At 39.6% G+C, this 13,981-nt stretch overlaps 1 protein-coding gene across 9 annotated transcripts in view; it reads left to right on the top strand.

Annotated features, from left to right (window-relative positions):
• Positions 1-13,981, top strand: part of ralgps2 (Ral GEF with PH domain and SH3 binding motif 2) — a 67,316-nt gene that overhangs the window by 2,951 nt on the left and 50,384 nt on the right. The window lies entirely within an intron of this gene.

Below are 13,981 nucleotides of genomic sequence, written 5' to 3'. Positions count from 1 at the left end.
TTCTGGGTGCTGTACAAATTCCAGTGACGTTTTGGTCTGCATCAAGCTTTTACTCTTTGTGATCTTCAACCAGTGTTGTTGCTCAGTTGCCAGGGTAACTTTACGCATGTGTCTGGCATATCCATTCAGCACAGATGGAAGTGTGAAGTCACATGTCGTCACACTCCTTCTCTGATGTTTTTCCAGCCTCGGCTCTGTCAGCATGAGAACAAATACAGAGCAAGTTATCTGTGTTCATTCTGCTCTGGTTTTTATGTTGATTCTACAAAGCCATCCAACTCCAGTTATTTTTTGAGAGTAATATAAAAGCTCCCTGCACCTCCCTGCAAGTTGTTTTGGAGAACTGATAAAATTACTGTGTATGACTGTGTGTTTGATAAACACCTTTTTATATATATGAGGTGTTATTAATGTTGCTGGCAGTTGGTTGAAGTGGGTGTTGTGAGCTTTGTAAGCTTGGCTAGCACCTGACTAGCTGACTGTGTGAGAGGGAGATAAAAGACGAGAATAACGCATGCCCTTTGTTTCTCTTCATAAATCTTAGAGGTAGGCATTGTCTTCCACTGCATAGATTTGGCTTTGTGCTTTTCGTTTCACACAGAACCGCATTTCAGGAAGTAGTACAAACAGTCTCTTGTTATTGTTATTAGTGTATTTACCATGTGGTTCCTGCTGTGTTGTAATCACCACTCTTGTTTAGGGGAAGTAAAGCCACTGAGAACAGTTGGACACAAACAGCGAAGTGGACACTGTACACAGAGGCTCACTTGTGACTGATCTCTCTCTTAAATTACACAAAGACATACATCCTGCTAAAGGCACACTGCAATTGGCTGAACAACAGCAGAAGACCTTGCGCTTTGAGGATGTTCTACCCTGAACGTAGCCACTAAAGGGTGTGGTTCACACATCAATGAGCTGCTCCACAAATTTGTCCCCCTTACATCACTGTATTTTCAACCTTTTTGTTTTTTTGTGTTTTTTTTTTTTGTATGTTGTATTATATTGTGGTCTTGGCATCTTTGTCCCTTGGCTGCCTAAATTTCATTTTATGTAATTATTACTCAATGTCACTTGTGCTACAGTAATAGAAACTACATTCATAGGACCCAAAGCACAGGACCCGACACTTCTTGCTTCCTATGTTTAGTGTACTAAGCGTAAGAACATACATGAAGCTTTACTCTATGGTTTGGTTATTAATTTTTTTGGATCTCTTTCTGGGGCAGATTTTAGTACATGTCAAATTTTGATACTGCATTTGAGATACACAAATAAGCTATTTAAATAGTATGTGATACCTGTTTACCGTTAGGGCTTTGTAACAGGTGTGCGAAAATGCACTAAGCTTTAAAGAAGCAGAACTCCTCTGACCTTATTGTCTTGAACATATGGCTGGAAAAAGGATTATTTTTTTTTTTTTGCTCTGCGAGTACTCCTATATAAATGTTACAAAATATGACGGATATAGATGGATGTCTAACCAGACTATTGGCATAACATTATATAAAATGGATAATATATGTGTAATTCTCAAAATGTATATTGTCATCATACTTCTATCTTTCACCTAACATGCTTTTGAGTAGAGTGACTCTTACTGAAGGTTGAGCTTTGAATCCAGCATTAGGCTGGCAAAAATTTTGAGGAAATTTCAGGGCTGCCTGATTCATGGTCAAGCTCATAAAAATGTGTGTATGTAGGTTTTTTTGTATTTGTGGCTAGTGTTGAAATATCAGTTCAGATTTTTTGCTGACGGGGCCTTCATCATTTTCAAAATATTGACTCATTATATTTCAGTTAGCCTTTGTCAGCTAGAATCTATCAGATATGGCCAGATGAAAATAGTGAGGATAAAATTTGCGTGGTGCATGTCTGCCAAAGAACAGTAAAACATTGAGCCATATATCAATTATTATTATACTTGCTGCATGCAAGTATAGACAAGCCTGGTCACATTTCTGTAAAATATGGGACACCAATTTTTATAGCTTTTAAATTTGACAATGAAATGCATCCACATTAAGGGACGGGCGACATATGGCATATAATAAAAGAAAAACACAAGACTATTGGTTTTATAATATTGGCGGGGATAAATAAAACATTGTGTGTTTCCAATAATGTGTTTTTTTTTCAGGTTAATAGTGTCTGAACTCAAAGTGAAAATACTTGTCAGAAAATATACACAGAAAAAAACACGCAGGGAAACAGACACAAAGATCAATCACTGATCAATAATAAAATGGCAAAAACACATCAATCAAAAAATTATATTCAGAGAGACTAATATGACAAATTGCTATGAGGCTTTTAATACAAGAAATAAAATACAGAACTCTGGAGGCCGCACATGTTAATTAATTGGTTTTGTTGAAAGGAAACCTTGATATTGTTGTTATTAATTTAACACAAATTATTGATGTTAAAACACACACATACAGTATTGATAGTAAAAAACTCCAGGATGAAAAATGCTCTATAAAAGAGTTTATAATGAAGCCTAATGTAGAAATACTGACTTTTTATGATCAGTAGATTATTTTCTACACCCCATTTGTCCTTGGTCAACTTTTATTTTTCACTAAAACTAAAAGGTGCCATTAGCTCAGTTGACTTAACTGATGTATGTCAGGTTGGAGGTGTTAATTGTTGTTAGGCCAAGGGCCAAAGGTGAGTTCAGGAACAGGATTGTAATAAAAGGACACAGGCTTGCAGGTTGCCAGCTATAAGACTCTCATTCCACCTGACACTTTGAGGCAGGTCCTGCATATGTGATATTCTCACTAGAGGAAGTTTCATTTGGAGAATACAGAGAAAAAGGGACAGTGCAACAATGCTTTATGTGTAGTGCAAGACACCACACAGGCTGGAGAACACCGGGTTTTCCCTCACGAATAGTAAGGAGAGGAGATTAACAAAATATTAGCACAACACTTTTATGTGGGGCTGTTTTAGTAGACTGCATTATCTTTTACATAGTAAAGCGAAATATTAACTAGCAACCAAGTATATCCACTCATAAACTCTGTCTTGTGGCTTGGAAAAACGGAATGTATCTAATATTTAGAGCTGTAACATCTGAGTGCTGGTCCTACTACTGGTCTATGTGCTTTGGTGTTTTGAGTAAAGTAGGCGTCAGAACTGTGGTTATGACTCTACAGACACAGAATATGGAGCGTTATCCGTTATCCCACCATTGGCCCAATTGTACAGAAATAGACAGATGCCGCACCCTTCCACTTCCCTTGCATATTGTCCTAAACCACCGGTCTGTGTCAGTGCTGGAAGCAAGTCTTTGTGGTCTCACAACACAGCCTCATCTATCTGTCTAAGCCCCCTGAGTGTTTTGGCTTTGGGAGCTGAACTGGGAGCCAAGCCTTGGTTATGTCATGGAAACTCGGTCCTGAACCCTACCAAAGACAATACATCAGATAAGGACAAATGAGATTCCACCTCTCACACTCTATTCTCTCTTCTCTTTGGTTTTTTTTTCTTCTCCCAACATTTTCTTTTGTGGTCTTTCCTTTACATTATGCATGCAACTGTAAGACTTTATCCTCGCCACCTGTTCTGTTCTTTGCCTACTTCCCCCCCATCCACTTCCTCTGAGTGAATGGTGATGATTCACTGCTTGTGCAGATGTGTTTTTCATGTCATCTTTAAGACTCCATTAACATTTGTTTGCGACTGAGACAACCTGTTTCCTGTCGCCTTTGTCAGGTTTCCCACAGGTCGCGTCTCAACATGCAGAAGGAGACTTGCACCTACATGCCTGTAGTTATACACTGCAGACTCAAGTGTCTGAAAAAATAGGGTGTAGAAAATAACACTTTTAAACCTCAAATTATTACAATTAGATAGTTTGTAAGAAGTTGTAACTCATTATTTTTAACTTGAAAGATTTTCAAACCGCATTACATTTTTCTACATAATATGGCATTTATGTAACTTTTATGAATTTATTGGTTTCCTCCTACCACATACCAAATAGGTTTTAGGCTCTCTGCTAAAACAAATTAGCTGTTGGTATAAATTTTCAATATTTTGTATTAATAGTCATTTGCAGCATTTATTTTATATGCTCAGATTCAATATGTCTGTCCTGTGAAAACAATTGAAAAGAAACTCATAGATGTGACTGTTATTGCTGTATCAGATGAGTTTTGGGGGGCGGCAGTGGCTCAGTTGGCCTCCTACCGACCATAGGGTCCGCGCCCCGCTCTTCCCGACCACAGGTTGAAGTGTCTCTGGGCACTGAACCCCCAACAGGCCATCCCCATCCTCAGCTATGCAGGGCTGGTCCCAAGCCCGGTAGAAATTGGGCAGGGTTGCATCAGGAAGGTCATCCATTGTAAAAACTGTGCTAAATCAACATGTGGACAAATGGTCCTCTGTGGCGACCCTGAACTCATGAGATAAGCTGAAAGGAAGAGGGGAGAAAAAAAAAGAGAAAAATTGCTGTGTTCAATGAGTGTTAAGGCCTGGAAACTGACAAAAATCTAAGTACCTAGAAAGACTTGATAGACAGGCCTATGTGATGATTATCTGGTTTCCCTTTGCCTCAGAGGTTATTTGGGTCGAAAGACTTTGGGAACTAAGAAGGGATGGCAACATTGCTGCTGGAAACGATGACTTTCCTATTTTTAGTCAAAAAATGAATGTTTAGTGGCACATGCATGCTGTCTGTTTTTGTCCTAAGAGAAGAACTGAGGCTCCAACCAGTAGCATCTGTGTATTTCAGACACATTGTAATTGGTGTGTCTGGGTGCCCCACACAAACAGCATAGCCCCTGGCCATGTTGCTCTGTGGGAGAGAGGAGGATCAGGAAAAGTAGTGTGAGGGGCACATTCAGGGGTAGTGGGGATGACTAAGAGGGGGAGGGGAGTAGTGCAGGCGTCAAAGACATACAGCTGTTTCTCCGGTCTCAGCTGTTGCTCTTCTTCCATTTTTCACTCACTCACTCACTCACAAGAATTCATCTTTTATTGGTGCTGTCTAATGGGAATAGTAAGAAATCTTCGCCTAAGTTTTCATCACATTGAGTTGTTGTTTCTGATTTGCTTTTTTTTGTCATTGTCTTGCTTTCTCCAGCTCTCTGGTTCTATCTGAGACTAAACTTCTTACTATTGTCCTTTTGAATCTGTCTTCTTTTCCTTGACCTGAGTTGGTGGTGTCATGTTTTATTATCCCATGTGACCTCTGGCCTAGTGAACTTTAAGAGTAAACAACTGTGTGCATGTTGTTCCTCTTTGAACAGTTTTGGTTGACTGTGTGTGTGTATAAATAGATAGAGAGGGATGGATAGATAATATAAAACCTGTAGTAACCACACACGTTTTATTTCTCTGCACTGCTCGTCAATTTACCTACTCAATTGTTCTTCTGCAGTACTGCTGACTTTGTTGTAACTTGTAATTGGCAAGTTTATCAGGCCCTGGAGCCAATGCCATGTTGGGGGAAGTCATGCATGATACACTGTGTGTATGTGTTAAGCTGGATGGGAGGGCCTGTTATCCCAGTCATGCTCAGTGAAGCAGACTCAAAGTCAATTGAGTTTTGGATCAAAATTTTTCAAATATGCAAACTCTGCAGTATTAGCAAAACGAGGTTATATTCAAATCAATTTTAATTACAGTTCCGATGTTCATAACACAGGATCTCAGACCAATGGTAATTAGCTTATAGCATGATTACTTTTAAAGACAATTCAATCTGTGTTTTAGAAGTGGTTGGTGCACTGCTTTTTTTGGGATCTCAGAATAGTAGGCCCACCTAAACGAGGACAAGATAACTTGTTGGTAGAGGATGAGCTCATTCTTATAGAGACGGGACATGGTCTGTGGATTTTTTGTGAAGTGGAAGCACTTTAGGATTCAAGCCACTCCTCTAATTTCATTATACCTCATAAAACTACCTCTTAAAATATTGTATTACAGTCCATTTTTGATGCATTGCTGACCTTTATGGAGCCCCCAAATATTCAATGTGAACTAAAGAGTGTGTCATTTCTAGATTGAAGTTGTGCCAGGACTGTGGGTGTTTTGTGTTTTTGTGCACATGTAATTGTACATTTAGTCAGGTTTCAGCATGCTATATCTCAGACAGAGTCTAAATCTGTTTCTTGCTCAAAATACCCTGTGGGCTCATCTAGCATTTAGTCCACGAAAATGCTGTTTTTCTCTATTTGTGGTACCATGACGGTCTTTCCCATAGGATTTAGTTTTTAGCCGCAATGCTAACGAACCTGCATTTACATGTTGGTAGAGGACCAGCATATAAGTAGACTATTAAATATTAGATAATGTATTAGAAATATTATATATAGTGTAATTCATATTAGCTTTGTTGTATGTAAAAATGTACTAAGAGCTTTTGGTGCCTGAAGGTTTCTTGAGTCCCAGATTGCTGTAGTAATGAATGTCTCTTCTCTCCTGACCTACTAGTGCCTCGCTCTCCTCTTTTTCCTGTTCTCCTTGCTGCTGTCTTTTTTCCCTACCCTCACATGCAGAGCCTGTCTTTCTGTCTGTTAAGGGGGTAATAACCTTAAGCAGTGAGCTATGCAACCTGCCAGAGCAAGCGTTTGTATTAGGTACCTTTTTACAACTGCCTTTTATACATAAGCCTGTTTCACATATGAGCTTCAGACCATGTTAGTCGAATTCAGCCTTGGACATTGTGTAGTGGCTTTTCCGACATGTAATCTCACAGTGGGAGATTGTCGCACGTGAAAATCTGCTCAATTTTCATGTGTGATCAATGTGGCCAGGAGGCACAACATGATATAAAACTTCCAACACAGTTGGAAACTGTTTTATTTGCAGCACATCGGACCCATGCATCTAATATAAAAAGGTTCAATCACTAGACTACAACAACAGTTGAGTGATAGAAACATCATCAACACACCCACTTGTTCGCTTTTAATCCTCCTGATGATTCGGACAGAGCAATGGGCTACATGCACATGATACGGACATTGCACTAGAGGGCTTGAAGGACATTGTCCCGATAATCTTTGCAGCGTTTCACTCTGACATTTGCATTCACACATACAACCTTCCTAAAAGTCAGAAGAGTGTCAGAATTCCAGTGTATGTCTGTTAGTTCATACGTGTTAGAAGTTGGCATCCTATATGATCAGGATATTTATAAAACAATTTAGATTCCATAATGTATGTTTTTGTAAGGAAACACTTTTTTAAATATGTAATTTTATTTTTTATTTTTTTTATCATTTACTTTAATATTCTCAAATTATTTTACAGGAGTTTTAAGTATAGGCCATAACATTCCATGTCCAAATGACTAGACTAAAGAGTTGACTCAATGGAACATTTTTTTTGTACAAGCAAAGAGTTATTTTGCCACATTTTTATTTTCATATTTTCCAACATTTAGAAAACTCCACTTTGTTTATTTTTAATTCTAGTGTCGCCTGTTAGGAAGTCATAATGTCTCAGTTGAAACATGCTACTTTAGATGAGAAGTAAAACTGCTGACGGTAGAATTTTTATGCAGGTCAACCAGCTGGTTGGCTGTGATCATTTGTTCAACAGCAGTGCTCACCATCAAATGAATGACGCTAATCTGCAATCCAGAACTGCATGTGTGGGTTCAGACAGCTCTATCTCAAAAAGTATATAAGCCACAACTGAGATATTTACACATATGAATCGGGATTGATATTTGTAATGTGTTCTCAATTAGGCAAACTTTTTGATATAATTATGTCTGTGTAGCTTACAAATCGAAGGACTAGGCTCTTGAGCTAGGCTGATCAAACTGCCTCCTTGCAGTGGCAGCTCAACTGAGTGGTTGACCCTATTTCCAGACAAATCATAGATATATATATTTTATTATCTGATTTATGCCCAAATAAAATATGATTGTTAGGGTGTCTAAAATTCTATCTGAAAAGATTTTTTAACTTCAACTTTTACATGGATTCCATGTCATTTCTGAGGAGCTGTGCAGCACCGAGTCACTTCTGTTTTTTTTCAACGGCTTTCACACAATACTATTTCTTCACAGCATCGTCACCACCCAGTGGATATAATCGATGTTGTGTATAGAGGTGAATGAGGATAAACGGCCAACGTTTTCAGAGTCAACCGCACGGTTACAATGCCAGTTAAAGGATTAGTAGTTATAGTTAATGTCAGTGTTGGGCTTGATAAACACTATCATTTGGTGAAAGTAAAATTAACCCAGTTTATTGACAAATTTGTCACCGGGGCGGCTATAGCTCAGTTGGTAAAGGCAGTTGCTTACGGACCACAGGGTGAGTGGTTCGATCCCCGGCCCTGGCTGTATGTCGAAGTGTCCCTGGGCAAGACCCTGAACCCCTAACAGCCCATTCCCCCTTCCCCAGCGATGCAGTGCCGGTCCAAGCCCGGTAGAAATTGGGGAGGGTTGCGTCAGGAAGGGCATCCGGCGTAAAAACTGTGCCAAATCAACATGCGGACAATGATCCGCTGTGGCGACCCCGAACCCACGGGATAAAGCCGAAAGGAGAGCAGTATTGACAAATTTGTCACCAAATGTTTGTCTATGGAATTATTAAAATACAGTATACAATATCATAATGTCGTAAATTCTCTGGATAGTAACTGAAAGATAAATATTCATATTTGTTTTTTACTAATCTGATAAAATAAATGCCCACAAATCAATGTCAAAATATATTAGTGATGAACCCAGTTATATTTAAATAAAAGCCACTGTAGTTCAAAAAACTGTGGGTGAATGCACATATTCATTCACATGTACCCGGAGAACATTGTCTCATTTGTAATGGTGTGATGGCTTTACCCATATATCTGGTGCACAGAATCCCTTTAAGCCTGAATGAGTGTTTGCTCGTCGTCCATGAAGAGGTTTCACTGGTGTGAGTTTGACTAGTGCCAGTCCTAGGAGACTCATAGAGGAAGACATAGAGATCATATCGCTTTCCTTTAAACATTACTGTTCTGGCTGACTGCTCTGTTGCCCTGTATTGTTAGACTGGCATTTCCCTGGTAATAGTCCAGGCAGTGAATGACACAAACATCAGCGTGCTGCCACCTCTGCACTTTCTCAGCTTCCTCTTCCACCCCCTGTTTCTTTTTTTCTCCCCACTTATTGGTCACCCAGGCTTCAGTAGCAGAGTTGAACTTAGACTGGGCTTCATGCCCATTCCAATCTGGGCCATAAATCAGGCTGAAGATGGCACACAGATTCACACAAACTATAGGCCTGTGCTTGACCCACACATGATGGCCGGTTGCTCTGGGGCCCTGACACACGCCACTTCTCATAAGGTTGGCATCATAGGTTCTTAATGATTGGTAATAAGATACTAGCATCAGTTGAGTCTTTGTATGCGTAGGTATAGTTTGTGTAGTTTTCACCCTATAGTGTGGTGCTGGACTGCAGGAAATTTACTGAAGGGTTTCTCTACCTCTGTGAGAGTTATACATACCAAGTCAGTCTGTGTCAATGAGCAATGTGGGAGAAGAAGACAGAAGCAATGGTAGGCTTGCACAGCCTTTCTGTAAAGCCTGACCCTAATTATCAATCCAGAGAGCTAAAGGCACGGAGGGACAAGACGACAAGGGGGGGGTAGGTAGTTGTGTGTGAGTACTGTACTTTACCAATATTCAACTTGCTCCCCATGGCTTTAGTTTAGGGTGTAAATATACAATAATGCTTTTAAACTTCTCCATGACTTCTATATATTAGAAAATCTCTCTTCATCTGGCTCTAAAAAAGCATCCATATGACATCACTAGGAGGAAACTTCGGATCAGATTATGTCATCTTGTTGGTCACGCTATGGAGGTTGCGATCGTGGTCAACCTGCTTTTCCAAAGAAATATTTTAATATAGGGAAGTCAGAGAGTAGTTTAAAAGCATTATTGTATATTTACAGCCTAAACTAAAAAATTTGTGAAGTTGCCCTTTTAAAATGCATAAATTAATATTAGACTTTATGACTTGGTTTTGTGTTGTTATTAAGTTATTAAGACAAATCAGGTGTGGACAGGCTTCTTTTATGATTGTGTATCCATTAAATGAAAGTTCACTACCTGTTTGTGTTTTCTGTGTTAATAGCAAAGCAGCAAGAACTATATCATGTGTTGGCTAACAATTGAGGGATTCCTCAAAAAGATAAAACTGTTCAGTGTGTGAAAATAAGTAAGCCTCTCTCCCAGAAGACCGTGAGACAGCCTGGGTGCAAAGGAAAGACATTGTTTTTATGTGGAGGTTCGGGTTTTCAGCAATGTGTTTTTGTTTTAAACACTTTATATTGTAATTATTTGTGCATGTAGATCTGTGACCACTTTTTGGGCTATGCCTAGGTGTTACATAAAAACTGTGTCAACTCCTACTGGTCCAAACTACCACAAACATGTCTCTGTCCACTTATTGACCTTGAGATAGATCAGGACATCAGTGGCATGTTAAGTGCTGGTGTGAAGGGACTGTTAGTCATGTTCCAATTCACACGCAGATACACATTCACAGTCCACATGCAGCGCCACCAATCTCCTCCTTGAACAGTCAACCTGCAGAGTAAAAGCAGTGTATGTCGAATGGGTATGACATGCACCCACATGCTGTGTGTGATCAACCTGTGCACTCTTACCACCAGATCAATAATGTTCCCCTGGGAGGCTTGACTAGAGCCTAGAGAGCCTTGATCTAGGCTTTGCTGGCATATCATTATTGAAATGCCACAACTATTTTTGTGGTTAGTTACAGGCTTTTCAAAGATAATTTTTCTAAAAGATAACCGCTTTGACTTTGCAGGTCTACAGATGCTAACAGCTTGTAGTCTGTGTGTGTGTGTGTGTGTGTGTGTGTGTGTGTGTGTGTGTGTGTGTGTGTGTGTGTGTGTGTGTGTGTGTGTGTGTGTGTGTGTGTGTGTGTGTGTGTGTGTGTGTGTGTGTGTGTGTGTGTGTGTGTGTGTGTGTGTGTGTGTGTGTGTGTGTGTGTGTGTGTGTGTGTGTGTGTGTGTGTGTGTGTGTGTGTGTGTGTGTGTGTGTGTGTGTGTGTGTGTGTGTGTGTGTGTGTGTGTGTGTGTGTGTGTGTGTGTGTGTGTGTGTGTGTGTGTGTGTGTGTGTGTGTGTGTGTGTGTGTGTGTGTGTGTGTGTGTACTGGAGAAGAAGAGGGCACAGCTTAATGGGCTGTCACGTCCCTCAGTGCACAGCTCAACACACTGACCCACTTTGGCTCCCTGACTTTGGTGCGTCTGCTGTTTGCTCTTAACATGCATCGACCCCTGCTGGTGCTAGGCAAAACAGAAAGCAAGTGTCTGTAAAGTGCATGCATTATAAAGACAGTGACAGAGAGGGGGGCACTGCAGAGGGGGCACTGCAGGTCTGAATAAAGCACGATGAAATGTATGTAGAAATAAATGATTTTTCACTCTCTTATTTTTAAAAGTAATTGTGCAGTGAAAATACGAAGAGTATTATAATTAGAACATCACTGACTCTTGCTGTGAGAATGAGAGACCAGGACATTTGTGTTGCTCTCTAGCACAGTGGGAGCAGATTGGGAAGTGAGCCTTGCTGGGCTGCAGTTATCAAAGCTGTCGAAGTAACACAACTCACTTTTAATGCTGACCACTACACAAATCACAGATATCTGATCTTTTATTCACAGCTTTTAACCCTTTTAAGCTTACACTTGAGGTACAGCTCAAGAAACTGATACACATTCAATCTCTCATATACATACACAGGCTCTCCCTTTTGTGTTTTGTTGTCTGTTTGCGTACCATGTTGGATTTCTGAGTAGACATGTATAACCATACCCTAGGAAAGAATATGAGATTAGAGCTCAGAGCATTCTGGTGCTTGGTGTCATTCAATGCTAGATTCTTGCAGCAGTTCTTCTACATAGAGACATCTGGGATGCACTGCCACTATTTAAGTAGTAAATGCTATTAAAAGTAAATGTTATTATTGTGACATTTGACTAAAACAGGTGCTGTAACAGACGGTCAAGGCTAATGGGACAGTTTCAAAAGCACTTTTACCAGAATATTACCACCCACCATGTCATACTAATATCCCATTTGGGTGGGATCAATATTCTGTTAGGATCAACTATTTGCTCTGCTCTCCGGTAATGTACCAATCAGTGTAGATGCTATTTAATGCTATGCTGTTCAGCCTGTCTCACCCATTGAGAACTTTATGTGATGATATTGGGATTAGTAGTACTTTTAGGATTGTAAGATTTAAGTTAAAGTAAAAATATAATAATTGCTTGTATTATTAAAACATCCAAAACTAAAAGACTTACGCTGAAGTAAGACAAGGGGAAAAGGCACTTTTTAACATTTAAGAAGCTGCTGCCATCAGATCTTTGGCATTTGTGTTAAAAACTCCTTCACATATGAAAACAAAATTTCTTTGGAATTTTTATTTCAATAATAATTCAAAAATTGTTGGTGATTAATTTTGTGTGACTCAAATGACTTTCTTGAGTAAGTGCTGAAGTTGTTCCCACACTCCCACAAACACTGACATCCTGTGTTTGCAGTATATGGCCCTTGGGGTACATATTGCATATATACCATTTACTGGCTGGAAAATATTTTTGTCTATCAATGCAGAAAGATTTTCAGGAAATTACTAACATAAGGAGGATGGATAGAGGGAGGGAGAGGCTGACAGTCTGATTCAACAACACCTGCTATGCTGTGTATTGAGTCCCATTTAGCTTGAGATTGAGACATCCTCAGCTATAAGCTCCAACATCATGACTCCACTTTCTGTCATTCTTCTTTTGTTATGTTCTGCTCTTTCTTCTAAGCCAAGTCATGTCCTCTGGAAGTATTGTCCTTGTGATGCAGAAATGGGGTCAATCCCGAAGCACACTTGGATGAGAAGGGTGTCTTGTAAGTAGCGTGTGTGTGTGTGTGTGTGTGTGTGTGTGTGTGTGTGTGTGTAAAGTTAGATAAAAACTGGTCTGGTATTTGGGACGATGACTGACAAATCATTCAGACAAACAACAAACTGACAGTAGACAAGCACTAGCATGCTTTCGCTGGGGTTGTTTACTTTTGATCTGGGTGTAAGCAGGTGAACATTGTTGTCAACAATAACACACAGGCTGCAGATGTTAACCTGTATGTAAAGTTTGTGTAGACATTTTTTTTCTACATTCCCAGCACACAAAGGCTGTTTGAAACTCAAATTAAATTAATTTGAGTTCAAATCTGATGGATTATTATTGTAAAGGTTTAGAGTTTACTTTTGTTGTGGAAATCTTACTCCACTGTTTGCTCTCTAATGGCCAACTGCTGTCTCTCAACATGCAGCATTTGTCTCCAGTGATACTGAGTTGCACTAAGTTCAGCACACAGCCTTTATCTCTTAGAGTAGTGAGACACCTGCTGGCTAATTTAAACCATGTAATGTCTAGAGGCAGGGAGCTAGATATGATTTACAGTTGATATACACAATGCAAACTGAAATATCAAAATCATATACTGTTAAATCTTGAGTGTCAAACTCTTTGCTTTCTATGGACTGATTGTTGAGAGAAAATCTTTTTCTAAGCACAAAAAAATCAATCAGCATGGCTGAACATGCTTTGCTGCAGATTGGCTTGTACTGTGGTGTGGCTTCCTTTTTTCCTTTTCCCCTGACTTTTCTCTACATATTCTGAAAAAACACATGTATAAAGTAAGTCTTGGAGAGATCATTTTAGCCCCCAAAAAGGTCCCGCCTGTGGAGTATACCCTTCATAACCTTCACAGTAGGACATGCAGGACTGAGCATCATGCATGCTACCACTTTTTTTTTACCTGCACCCATAGACAAATGGTGTGAAAGCCGAGCGTCACACTCCTGATATGACTAATTTATTTGATCTAGGGATTTTGTTTTTTCTGTATTTAGGTGCAATTTATGCACTGATTAGATTTTCTTCTGTCTTGATACCAGTTCCAATAACTCATTTAGGAGTATTTCCTAGTGC

Source organism: Channa argus, chromosome 8, assembly GCF_033026475.1.
Source record: "Channa argus isolate prfri chromosome 8, Channa argus male v1.0, whole genome shotgun sequence".
Taxonomy (NCBI): domain Eukaryota; kingdom Metazoa; phylum Chordata; class Actinopteri; order Anabantiformes; family Channidae; genus Channa; species Channa argus.
Note: the sequence above shows the minus strand (reverse complement) of the source record. Positions and strands in the feature narration are given on the sequence as shown.